Raw genomic sequence first — 14,227 nt, forward strand, 5'->3', positions numbered from 1 at the left:
CCAGGGAGACACCAGCGCTGATCGCATAGGCCTGGCTCAGCTTCTCCTCCTTCTCTGTCCGTGCTTTGCTGGCAAGCTTACTAACATTGAGTGAAGCTAGGGGAGGAGGGGTTTCTGTCCGATCATTAATTATTTCCACTTCTGAAACATACTGTAAGTTTATAAGCAAGATGTCTGCATGGTTGGGTTTTCCACTAGAAGAAGGACATTTTAGAGCCAGCATTTTGGACTGGTAGTCAAAGGCTACCACCTCGCCCTGCAGCCGCTGCTCCTGGCACGCCCGGCACGACACCTGGCTCCCAACGCTGAAGTACTCGCCCGGAGGAGCCGCCATCTTGGGAGAGCAGCCTCGGCCCTCAGGGTAAGCTTTTAAGAACAAAAACCATATCCCGAGTCAACATGCTTCAGAAGAAGAATTACAGATGTCTGCCCAACAGCACGGTTAGTAGACATTTGATATTGGAGCCTATTATGAATTTAGTCAGAATTAAAGGCCCTGCCAGTGCTGATAGCAGAGTAGTTAGCCAGAGGAACCAAAAGAAGAGACTTAATTATCTGATCTCTCTCTCTCTCTCTCTCTCTCTCTCTCTCTCTCTCTCTCTCTCTCTCTCTCTCTCTTAATGTTGTTTTTTCTCAGCCACAAGAAGCAAGAAGACATTTTTCTCATTACTCTTTAAAAAAAAAAAAAGATTTTATGTGAGTACACTGTTGCTGTCTAGAGACACACCAGAAGAGGGCATTAGATCCCATTACAGACCACCATGTGGTTGCTGGGATTTGAACTCATGACCTTCGGAAAATCAGTCAATGCTCTTAACTGCTGAGCAATTTCTCCAGCCCCAGAGCTCTTTTTTTCTTTTTTTCCTTTTTGTAGTTCATGGTCCATGTTAAAATGTTCTTTTCCTTTTTTTCGTTTTCATTACATAAAGTGTCAGAATAGAACACATTTGGTTAAACCATTAGTACATGCCCTCCAAATAGTCTCAGGAGCTTGGTAATATTGCTACTGTCCAGATGAGTTAGCCCACAGGGAATAACAACAGGCCTTAGAATAAGGGAAAGAGTCTTGTGACTAAAGGTTTTGGATATTAAGTTAAGCTGCAGTCCCTTGTAAGTGCTCTAACGTAATTTGGGCTATGCCCAATCACAGTGAACTTTGTCAGTCAATGGCTGACAGTCTAGTTAGTCCTTATCCTAATCTAGTTCGAGGGCTGGGGGCCTAAGCAAACCCAACAATCCTGGCCAATTTCTGGCTGGAATGATTAACCAAGCAGTGGACCTTGTCAAGATCCCTTGGCGATCCCTCAGCTTCCTAAGTGGGAGGTAGAACTCTGGCCCTGGGTGTGTTAAGTGCTCTAGAGAGGAGAGTTGGTTGAGACCTTGGTTCCAATGCCCTTTTTACGACCTGCTTGACCCAGATGGTATTACCAGTCTCTAACAGGGGAAGCCAGTGGTAAACTTGGAGGTGGGCAAGACCTTCATGGAGGTGGGCCTGTAATGACTTGAGAGAGAAATGGTTAGAGAGTTGTTCCACCTGCTGTTGGTATCTGAGACAGGGAGGTGGCAGGGGTGATCTTCCAAGCATAATCTTATAGTGGATGCATCAGGCCCAAAGCAGAGATCAAAACAAGAACAATATACCTTGCAGGTTAAGGGTTCTAGGTGTAGTTGAAGAATAAGTCCCTGTTTGTCCTGTGTTAAGTCCTGGCAACCTAAGGTTTCTATTTGTAATTAAGAATAAGTTCCTATTTCTTGGTTATGATTCCATTCACACATTGTATATCCTTACCCTTGGTCTTTCCCTTTCCTTGTGTCTTTTTAACAATGTATAACAGTAAACTCCCTTGTCTCTGTGGACACCTTATCTCTCCTATAAAAGGGCCTTAAAGAGGCCATTAGGGGCTGCTCTCTCAAATCCCCACTTAGGGTGAGACAGCTGGCTGGCAAGTCCCGGGTACACCCCAAAATACAGCTTATTTTAGTTGGGAAATTGTGGCTTTGGTCTTCTCTCAATTTTCAGGTTTGAAAGTCACAGTCATTGATGAGCACCTGCTGTTGGATCCAAAAAGTATCACCATGGGACAGGTTTCAAGTGGGAGGATTATTTAGGGATGGGGGAGGAAAAAGGAACGGCAGGGAGGAGGAACGGGTCCTTTTATCAGGGGATGTAGCACACGTGCAGGAGGACAAGTGACATGAGGTGACAGTGGGAATGTGTCCGCTGAGTGTCCTGCTGTCACCAGGCCCTCAGGCTGTGCCTGATTTGCTAACATCTGCAGGTAGTCATCATCAGGCAAAGGCCATAATGAGGTTGATGGTGTTTGGTCTTTCAAACTAGACTTGAGGGTGGTACAGGGGTAGAGCCTGGTTCTGGGTCATACGGGTCATTAGACAGTCATTGCTCTGGTGTTCCTGAGAGGAGGGCCCCGGTTGCATGGGTTGCTGTGAATATAAGATCTGGACTTAGGACTAACTTTTAAAAAAAAAAATTAGACTAGTAGTAGCCACCACAGCTCTTAAACAGAGAGACTGTCCTACAGGGTCTAATCATTTGGACAAGTTTGTAATAGAGCATTTACATGACCTGAAAGTTTGGGTTAGAACCTCTTTTGTAATGTTTTTTGTTTTGTGGACAAACAGATGAAAAGGTTTGAGATGTCTGGAAATTCTAGACGTGCAGCTGAAGTAAGATCTGTTTTTAAAGCCATGGATGTTGTTTGTTTTCGTCTTAGGCTAGGTTAGGGACACAGTGCCCCATTTTGTGCTGGTGTATAGTGGTCTTGCTATTTCCACAACCTCTGGTATCTAGAGGCAGTAATGCATGGCTACACCTAGGAACTCTTGAACCTGTCTCTCATTTTTTGGAGCTGGGATCTGAAGGATTACAGCAATCCTGTAATCCTGAACAGGCTCCTTTTGCCTCCTGTCAGCTGATAGCCAAATGGGTAACCTGTGATATGTAACATTGGGCTAAGCCAACATTCTGTAGCCCAAGGTCTGTAACTCTTGTAGCAATCCCTCAGTGGCTCTCTTATAATTTATTTTAGTTTTAGAGGCTATAGGAGGTCATTTGAGAATTGGAAGAGTGTGGTCCTGGGAAACCTATAACAGAAGGGCAGGAAGTCACCACTTAGTGGCTCTTCAAACAAGGTCAGAGAATTTTTAAATCCCTGGGGATGCCTAGTTCAGCTAAGTTGCCCACTGTAACCTTCCTCTGGGTCTGTCTATTTAAAATAAAAAATAAAAATAAGATAAATACATTATTACTTCAAGAAGGAATAACAGGGACACAGGTAAAAATCTTAAAGCAAAACAAAGCTTCAAAACTTTTAACTATGTCAACATCTAATTATCTAGGATTCACTTATCTTCTGGGATCCTTCAAGGGGCATAGGTCACTTCTCTGGCTCCATTCTCTGCAGCACACAGAGCTTGTCTTCCACACTTGGGCTAGCTAGCTCTACTCCACACCTGCTGCTGTTCTTGGTGGTCATCCTATGGTACCGGCATATCCAAAATGATGTGGTCTTCTGCTGCAACTAAGCTGTACTTGTTAGCATTCTGTCTAAGCTCCACCCCACAGTTACCTGGCAACAGCCAGGTATAACTGACTCACTATAAAAGGGTCTACTTGCCCCCTCCTCACTTTCTTGTGCTCTTGCTTTCTCTTGCCCTTGCTTTCTCTCCCCAACCTCTCTCCCCATTCCCTTCCCCCCTCTCTCTCCACGTGCTCATGGCTGGCCTCTACTCCTCTACTCTTCTACTTCTCTACTCTCCCTCTCTCTGTCTTTCTCTGCCTCTACTACTCTTCCCATGCCCTGAATAAACTCTGTCCCTCAGGGGCAGGTCTCAGCATGGGCCTGCAAAGGCTCTCCTTTCCTTCACGCCTCACCACACCTCCATAGAACATATCTCCCTTGTCTTTATCTTTTTTATAAACACATCAGTACTTTCACCAATAGCCTCTCCTGGGATTTTTTGGTTTTTGGTTTTTTTTTTTTTTTTTGCCAAGCCCTAATTAAATGTTTTCCTGTATAAAAGTTGCTGAGTTAGTGGTGTAATTCACAGAAAATCTGAGACAGAATCTGTGGGGTACTGTGAAAAGAAAGTTATGTGTAAAGTGATATATTTCATTTAAGTTAACATAGGGGGAAAACTGTGATTATTCCTCTTAGTACTCAACTATATGGAGATTACGATTACCTTTGGAAACAAACCTATGGGCATGCCTGTGAGAGAATTTCTAGACTGCGATGAGTATCTGCAGCGAAACACTGTAAATAAGGAGAATACCATCACATGGACTGGAATCCTAGGCTGAAAACACCAAAGGCCGTAGAAGTGAACACTGGACTTCAACGCCTTTGCTTCTCTATTTTGGAAGAAATGTCACATCGCAGTCTTCCTTTTAGCCGTGTGTGTCACGACGGACAGTACCTTGAGTGTGTGCTAACTCAATCTTATTCTTCCTTGAGTGGTGCATGAGGTCCTTGTAGGCTTGACCGCTGGCAGGGGAAAACATCCAGGTGAGGAAGAATGAACCCAGTTCAGCCCGATTTATAAAACCAGTGCTGGCTAAGACTTTTTTCTTATTAATCATTTTATTCATTTACATTTCAAATGTTATCCCCCTTCCAGGTTATCCCTCTACAACACCCCCCATCCCATCCCCTCTCCCCCTCCCCTTTGCCTCTATGAGGGGGTTTCTCTGCCTGTTCACCCACTCCAGCCTCACCAATCTAGCATCCCCCTTTGATGGGGCATCAAGCTTCCACAGGACCAAAGGCCTACCCTCCTATTGAAGTCATATAAGGCCATCCTCTGCTACATATGTATCTGGAGGCATGTTAGAGGGTTTGGCCATTAACAACATGATGTGAAGCATGATGGTAGACAGACAGGCATGGTGTCTGAGAAATGATTGAGAGCTTTACATCCTGATCCACACACAGCATCAAAGCCCACCCTCAGTGAGTGAGACACCTTCTTTAATGAGTCTGCATCTTGCTAACCCTTTCTAAATAGTTCATCAGCTGGGGACTAAGCATGCAGATATATGAACCTATGGGCGAATTCTCATCCAAACTACCAAGTACATATATTGAATGATCTCAATTTAATTTAGTATTTTTAATAGGGCAATGTTTCTAGTTCAAACCTATATAAAATGTGACTCCCCTTGTGGATGATATGTGTTCTGTTTGTACGTAAACATGAGCATCATTTGCAAGGATGCTGTACGCACAGGTTGGACTATTAATGGTGATTATTACATCATGCAGTGCCCTGAGAGCGATAGGAGGCTTCTCTGCATGACTACACCAATCATTCCTATACCTTGCAGGTCCTAACATTCCTGACACTCTTCCCTCAGAACTGTTCTGAATTAGTTTCTTTCCTATTTTTGGAATTAAAAACCATGGCAAGTTACTAAAGAAAGTATTTATTTTGGTTTAAGGTTCCAGAAAGTTAGCCAGGGAGACATGTCCGTTAGAGGCAGGCATGGAGGCCGGGGGTGAAAATCCTCGACCTCACACACAAAACCAAGAGAGTGAACTAGAAATCACTAAATTTTCAAAGCCCAGCCCCAGTGACATAATTCCCTCAGCAAGGCCACACAGCTCATCTTACCCAAAGAGCACCACTCACTGGGGACCAAATGATGGAAATATGTGAGCCTCTGAGGGGATAGTTATAAAGCGATCACATGTGCATCTCTTTATGTTTACCACAGAGACAATGTATTCTTCTGTGCCAGATACTACACATATGTAGGGTATCTACGTCACTAATTACTAAGACCCATGCTCAATCACTGCAAGGAAAACATATAGACACTATGATTTCCTGATGGTGATTAAAAATAACTGTGCTCTTCTGTCAGCTCAGAAATAGCTTCCAATGCTATCAATCAATCAGTGACCATCAAATAAGCATGGACTCTTCCTTCTGATAGTGCTTTGTGCTTTGGTTTCTGACATGATGCTCCCAGGAATAAATATTCCTACTAGGAGTTAGGAGGACTCAATATTCTGTAATGCCAATCTGGCTTATTCCAGTGAACTCACTTGATAGTCCTTGGAAGCTATTTCTGATAGCTTTGCATCCAGGGAAGAATCATTCCTCTGTCCTGATTTGGAAGAACTGATGCATATGCTCTTGACTTTCTAACCATTGTCATATAGGAATAATTTCAGGATCCGAAAAGAAAGGAAACTGATGATGGCAGATCAAGCAAGGTTCTGCATGGGGAATTCCAATCGATGATGGAACAGGAGTCAATGCACACACAGTATGATCCCTGGAACTGTGTCCCTCCACTTGGGAGAGGAGCAGGGGAAGTAAGCATGAGCTCCTAGCACACCTGCTAGCGAATACTGTTGGATTTGGGGTGGAAGCTGAGAAAACTCACTTCAGATATGAATACTTAAAAATTGAAGCTTTATTTTCAGAGCCTCGAGGAGGCAGTCACTTCGGGATCTGAACTGCCTCCCCAAAGGGAGTTTGAACAACATTTTTAAAGGATGGGAACACAAAACAAGGGGGACCATGGGAGGGGAGCTGCACTATTAACCAATTGTATTTTGACATTATGGGTTAAATAAAGGAGTACCATTGGAGACTGGGTGGTATCCAGGGCACTTGGCTTCAAGGTCCTTAATTCGTTCTCCTAGACATTAGGTCTGGAGTGATTAGGAGATCAGAGTGCTAAGGAGACAAAGGACTGGGTCAGCTGCATGTAGTATATATCTATATCTATATCTATATCTATATCTATATCTATATCTATCTATATGTATATATATATATATATGTGTGTGTGTGTATATAAAACCTTGGTTTAAATAATAGCAATCTCTCTCTCTACACACACACACCTGTTAACAAATTAAGAAAACATTTGGAAAGGTGAGTGATAGCTGTTCTTTATGGGCCTGGGAACATGAACTTGTTTGACCCTGCCAGCAAGATGGAGAAGTTGCCCTTGAGATGGCTGGACTCAGACATTGTCTCCTTACAAGTTGTCTCTGAGATATCTGGACTCAGACAACTGTTTAAAACAGAAGCTATTCAGCTATAGCTCCCCTAGGGCCTGGAACTATGAATTTAGTTTCTCTCTAGGATAAAATGAAATCTGAAAATGAAATCATCATAGTACTTAGAATACGTTTCTTTTCTTGTTCCCAACAATACTTCCCTGCATTCATGAAAACACTGGTAGAAGAGGATGAAGCTCTTGTATAGCTCAAATTAGTGGATGAACGTGTGTACACTGGATTTACAGACAGACCAAAAGATCCTGAGATAAATTCGGGATTTCTTCACGTTAACATCAGAGAGCTGGATGTTTAACTTTGTCTAATGATTTAAAACAGCTGTGTCCCTGATCCATGCCCTTCACTGTATGGAAGTTTCCAGTGTTCATATGAAAACGTTATCCAGTTGTGGAGTCTACTCCATGTATGGCTCATACAGGAGAACAAGGAGTATTTATGCATATGTAATGCTTGTTATTAAGCCAAGCCTCCACTATAGTCAAGGGCTTTGCCCCTTGCTCCCTAACCCTACTTGTACATTGTATTTTGAAACAAGGTCTCTTTATTTGGCCCAGGTTAGCTTTGGATTTGGGATCCTCCTGTCTTAAGTTCCCGAGCAGTTCGACTACAAGGAAGGCCACATATAGAGTTATTTTATAGTAATATTGAATCAGTGTGAACTTTACATGTAGAATATTCCATAATAAGTACACTTTTGAGTTTAAATCGCAACATATTGAACAGAAATAAGTTGCAAACCTATTAAAGGTTACTGTCAAAGGCTCAATTCACATTTAAACGTGTCCTGTACTGAATTCAGCATTATTTTTCCCTCTCTGTGTAGCCCTGGCTGTCCTGGAACTCACTCTGTAGACCAGGCTAGCCTCGAACTCAGAGCCTGTCTCTGCCTCCCAAGTGCTGGGATTAAAAGCGAGGGCCACCACTGCCCCGGTTTAAATTTAGCATTTTAAAAGCCAACTGGCTCCCTGTGGTTGTACCAGGACACAAACTGACTGCTTCCTCCCAACCCCTTCTACTCTAAGGGATCTCTTTCGCATAGAGTTGTGGGAAATGTAGTCTTGTCCATACGACGTCACAAGGAGCCATTCAGGAAACCACGTTTCTACTCTCTGCATAATTGCATCTTTCCCAAAGTTGAGCAAGAAATAGGTCTTGCTCAGTACTCGGTTTGCATCTCTCACATGGAGGTTCGTCCAGGGTGCAGACCAGCCTTGCAGGCCTGAGGGTCCGCGCAGTGATGGGTCCGGAATGGAGGGCGAGAGTTTGTGGATGGGAGGCGGGAAGAAGCGGACTTGGGGGCGCTGTGCTGACCTAGGCTGGGCCAACCCCACGTTGGATGCAGGTCAGAGCTGCGGAAAGGGCAATGGGGTCGGTTCCGAGAGTGACCGCTTTGCTTGCACGAGGCTACTGCTGGAGTCCACCCTGCACAGGAGAGCTGGCTCAGGACCCAGGAGTGAGAACTGCTGGAAATCCTGGCAGGTTTCACCCTGACTGGTGTCTGATGACAGCCTGAGGCTATGACTGGGCGCGCACTCTCCTGCTTGGCTGGGGAAACTCATGCTCTCTAGCTGACTCAGGCTCACATGGTTGTAGTCAGATTTCTCAGGAAATCTAGAGCCAGCTGGGTGTATGGTGCTTTCTTTACTTTATAGCCGGCCTAGGAGGACTCTTGGAGTTGACAAAAGTTCATAACCTTGTTTATTTGCAAGTGAAGGGAATTTTGGGAGGGCGGCTGTTGTTTGGAATGTTGGTTCCATTTTCTTGGTAATGAACTGTTAGATTTATGAACAACTATTTTGCATAGGGGTCCTTCGTGATCACTGTTGTGACGTCAACCCCAAGACTAACACTCCCATATGAGGGCAGAAGAGTCCCCTAAAGGGAAGGATTTGAGTTTTGTGTCAACCAAGTAGTTCACTCCGTAGTGTAGAGTGAAAGGTACTAGAAAATAATAGATCAGCCAGTACCTTCGGAGACTGCATTTGGACTCCTTTTCAAAATGGAGAAACAAATTGGTGTGAGAATAGGCTTGGGTGCAGGGCTGTTGGTTACCGGTGGGAGGGGGCTGAAATGTCTCTGGGGGGGGGGGGAATAATCCTGCATCCTAAGAGGTCGGTCTTCATCGCTCTTTAATGGCCAGCTGTTCTGTCTTTGCATGTCATCTGCAGTGTCTAAACTCACTTAAACCAACTCTTTTTTTTGTTTGTTTGTTTTTGTTTGTTTTTTTTTCGAGACAGGGTTTCTTTGTGTAGCCTCGGCTGTCCTGGAACTCACTTTGTAGACCAGGCTGGCCTTGAACTCAGAAATTCGCCTGCCTCTGCCTCCCGAGTGCTGGGATTAAAGGTTTGTGCCACCACGCCCGGCTTTAAACCAACTCTTATCAAAGAATGTGGCACCTAGGTTCCCTAACCCTCCCCAAACAGTTCTAGACAAACTCACCCAAGTACGTACAGTGAGTCAGAGAGACGAAAAGACGGAATTGAGGAGCTCTGATCACTCAGGACCCTGTGACTGGGACCTTATAAACCCCTTGATGAAGCCAGCCTTGAACTCCTAATCCTCCTGCCTCTGCCTACCAAGGACTAGGATTATTGGTTTGTGCCACATTGACATGGTAAGACCTACAAGGTCAGAGGATATCTTCTGCGAGTCATTCTCCCTTTTCACCATGTGAGCTCTGGGTATTGAACTCTGTTATTAGCTGACAGAGTTTCTGGCAGTCCGTATCTACCCATTCAGGCATCTCTCCAGCCCTATTCATGGCTGTTGTAACATTTTTATTTGAAAGTATTACTAAGGAAGAGAAATATTGCCTCTGCTGGAAACCTTCACAGTGAGTGTTAGCTGTCAGAATGTTTGACTTTCAGCTGCTGAAAAGCTTCAAACTCAAGTGAGGGGATCTCTCTTCCCAGATCTTAACTACTCCTGTCTTTCTCTTCTACTTCATTTACATGTAGTCGGTAGAAGACAACCATACTACTCAGCAGACTCCGGGATACAGGACACTTCCACCCCCAAACCCCAGTCTGAAGGTGTGGTTTGAATGGTGCCCCTAGGCTCTTCTTTGAATGCTTTGTCTCCATTTGGTGGAACTGCTTGGGAAGGAGTCGTAGGAGTGGCCTTGTTGGAAAGATGTCACTTGGGACAGGCTTTGAGATGTCAGAAAGACTCCTACCCTCTCTCAGAGCTCTGCCTCTTGCCTGTGGATCAAGATGTGAGCTCTCAGCAATTCCTGCTAGCATTTCACTATTCTGGACTCTAATCGTCTGAAACCATAAGCCCAGTAACAATCTTTTATAAGTTGCCCTGGGTGCTGGGCAGTGGTGGCTTACATTTTTAATCCCAGGATTCAGGAGGCAGAGGCAGATGGATCTTTGAGTTCCGGTCCAGCTTGATTTATCTACAGAATAAGTTCCAGGATATCCAGGACTGTACAGAGAAACCCTGTCTCAAAACAACACCCCCACCCCACCCCGCTAAAAAAGTTGTCTTGGTTGTAATGTTTTTTTGTTTTTTGTTTTTACAATAGATAAGTTATTAAACCAAGGAGGTGTATGTGCAAACATATAGGTGGGATTTTCTTATTGCAACCAGCATAACTGTACCCTCAGGATTTCACACTGATGCTAGCCCATCAACCTTCCAACAATCCTCTTTTAAAGTAGATGATCTATAAACAGTTCTTGTGATGTAGATGATCTAAACATAGCTCTCATGATGCTGTGGAACTGCTACCACAAAAGAATGGTAATTGACACTAAATAAAGAGCAAAGGACAAGACTGTGTCTCTTACACCATAAATTGATTGAATAGATTTAATTAGATAAATTTAATATAAAAGATTAAGCTAAGTATCTGAAACTAGGTGAGTGACCCCCAATCTTTAGAGTGAGCTCATCTATGTAACAAGATAGTGAGGTGTAGGTACATGTAAAGCCCCGTGACGGAAGTGCCTCTGCAGATCAGACGTTTAGTTTAATTATCATCCTATCTATTGATACATGGATTGATAAGTATTCCTAAATTATATCTATATAAATTCTATTGAAGTGATAATTCCCAAAGAGGCAGTTCTTTAGAACAGAATATAACCTTATACAGAGTGTTGACAAATAAACACCCCTGGTTGGATCAAAATTAACAATCAATAAAGAAAGCATATGGACCCAGCAAACAGCCTCATTTTAATTCCAACACTCAAATAGCAGGTAAGTATTTTAAACTATATTAATCTATTATATTTATAGATTATATACTCTTAATATGTATAACAAGATGAGTCAAATGCTCGTTAATTTTTAACAACTTTATAGACCAAGTGTGTAGTTTCATTTGTACATTCAAAGTAATGTTAACTGCACATAAAAGACGAATTAGATGAAGATTTTAAAAAGCAAACAGAATGTAACAAGTGGAGACCTTGCTTGTTTACCACAAATCATATCTCTGGCATTATCAGTGTTAGGTGCACCTCCTGCCAGGGGGCCATTGCCAATCCTGACCAAGCCAAGAATGTGTAGTTTTAGTTCCGTAGTTAAGGACTTGTATGAACCATGACAGGAGTTTATCTCTAAGTCAGTGGAATGACAGCTTCATAAACGGGCTAAGAGAAACAATCAGACAGGAAGACCCTATGGAGTTTTAACTTATTAATCCACCATATACCCCCATATTCCTAAAAGGACTGATAATCAGAGTTAGCCTTCCATCTCTAAGGCCTGTGTGGTCTGGACATGAACCTATGCCCAAAGCCATCAGCTACACAACTGGAAAGCAATGGTACACTTGCAAACTCTATGGCATCTTGGCTCACTTTCAGAGGACAAGTCCTGTTTGTGGTGAAACTAGAGAGAGAAGATACTTAAAAAGAAGTTGAAATTGAGGCATTTGCGGGACTGAGTATCAGTAAATGAGGTGGGGTGGTTGGAACTAACTAGTACTGTCTCTGGGTCTCTGTGCATTACTGAAATCAGGGCTCCTGTGTATGGCCCCGACTCCACTGTGGCTACAGTATTCTACTGTGGTACTCCTCACCATAGCTTCTTCCTGTGAGAATGCATGCAATGTGTGGTGTACTATGCAAGCATTCCACACTAAATATATATTTTTGTGAATTCCTACATTTTACAATTTATCTCCATAAAATTACATTTATTTAAGTTTTGGAACTTATGTCATTCTCTTTCTTTAAAGAGGATGAATTCATGAGATCATTTCATTTCAAGGTATTTAATACCACGCACCTATGTTAGAACCATTTCTATCTATAATTTCATCTTCTTCAAAATTTAGAATTGTGACTGCAAGCATGTTGACTATTCGGTATTTATGTTATTAATTTTTGCTATGGATTTCATTTAATTTCAGAAACTGCTGTCATTCAGAGATGTGGCCATTGATTTCTCTGCAGAGGAGCGTGAATGTCTGGACTCTGCTCAGTGGAACTTGTATAAGGAAGTGATGTTGGAGAATTACAGCAACCTTGTGTTCCTGGGTAAGGATCACTTCCATTGTGAACTCTTATTTCACTGTCAAAAGGGACTGCCTCCATTTGTAGGGTAACTCGTGTTGCAGAGTTTGTGCCTTCCAACAATGTAGCTCATGTGCCTGCCTTTAAAGAGAAAAAGATAGAATGTGATGGGGCTAAGAAATATTTTAAAGTATGCTTAGCCTGTTTGTGGAGGTATGCACCCTCCATTGTAGTGGCCTTTTTAGAAGCTTGGTAGCAGGAGGCATGGAACACATGCTAGAGAAAATGCCTCATCCTTTTGTGTTAATACTTTTCCTTGTATTGAGGCTCAGGAACTGCAGGTTGTAAATGACTCCTAAGAATATCATCTTTCAGGAAGTGTGTTAATCATAGAATTTTCTGCAGTCATTCATAATCTCTTCCCATATATGCATAGAACTAAGTCCAAATGTTAATTTCCAGGAGAAAACAGCCAAGCATCTTATTCCCTTTTCCAAACAGGTCTTGCTTTCTCCAAGCCATACCTGATCACATTTCTAGAACGACAACCAGAGTCTTGGAATGTGAAGACACAGGCAAGTGTAGGCACATACCCAGGTATGTAGTGATGGCTGAATCAGTGCACCCAAGTGAACAGTTCAAAAATACAAGATAAAGCATGGCTTTCCTGTAGTAGAATTTTATCTGTCCAATTAGTTTAAATATTAGTACAAGAAGCCTGCGATTGGACAGGGAAAAGGGAGGCAGAGCCAAGAGTTGCAGAGTCAGGGAGCAACACAGGAAAAGAGAGGAGGAAGATGGAGGATGAGCAGGGAGATTCAGATTCCATGCAGCCTTAAATAGCCACAGGTAGCTATAATATTATATAATAATAGAATAATTGGGAAAATTATTGTCTAATCTAGGTGGGCTGTTTCTTTCATTATCAATTGATTTTTTTGTCTGTTGTATTCTGCTAAGTGAGTATTTCTCAAAATGCTAGGTGCTAACTTTACTAGCTATTCATTGACAGATATGCTGCCTTTAGCAGAGCTTCTGTCCCTCCCCCCAACCCCCACCCCCCGAGATTGGGTTTCTCTGTATGGCCCTGGCTGTCCTGGAACTCACTTTGTAGACCAGGCTGGCCTCGAACTCAGAAATCCACCTGCCTCTACCTCCAAGTGCTGGGATTAAAGGCGTGTGCCACCACTGCCCGGCTGCTTCTGTCCTTTAAAAGCAAATTAGAAGAATTTTCCTGATTTGGTATCTCCTTTAGGTGTTTATTTTATTGTATTTAAAGCATAACACTGATGTATTTCAAGTATGTTGTTTCATCTTGTTAGGGACATTCTAGGTAGTGTATCTGTATATAAAATTTTATAGCTTTGAGAAGTGAAACACTACATGCATAAAAATGTTCTATTTCTGTCAATGTGTTCACCCACCTGGTGTGTTCATCCTTCTGGTGTGTTCACCTGCTCAGTGTGTTCACACACACCCCTGTGTGCTCACTGGCCTCCCTAGTGTGTCCACTCCCCACCTGTTCGTTCACCCACCTAGTGTGTTCGCCTCTAACCCCTGTGCACACCCTCCCAGTGTGTTTACCTGTCCAGTGTATACACCNACCTGGTGTGTACACTCACTTCGTGTTCTCACCCACCCTGTGTGTTCATCTGTCCAGTGTGTTGAAGTCACCACTTGATTGCCAGTCTCACAAGT

The 14,227-nt window shown here is 43.1% G+C and overlaps 2 pseudogenes; one reads left to right on the forward strand and one right to left on the reverse strand.

The window, feature by feature from the left end:
• LOC110308536 overlaps positions 1-334 on the reverse strand; it is a 4,442-nt pseudogene extending 4,108 nt beyond the window's left edge.
• A 27-nt stretch (positions 335-361) lies between these two features.
• LOC110308525 overlaps positions 362-14,227 on the forward strand; it is a 17,313-nt pseudogene continuing 3,447 nt past the window's right edge.

Source organism: Mus caroli, chromosome 13 (genome assembly GCF_900094665.2).
Source record: "Mus caroli chromosome 13, CAROLI_EIJ_v1.1, whole genome shotgun sequence".
NCBI lineage: Eukaryota > Metazoa > Chordata > Mammalia > Rodentia > Muridae > Mus > Mus caroli.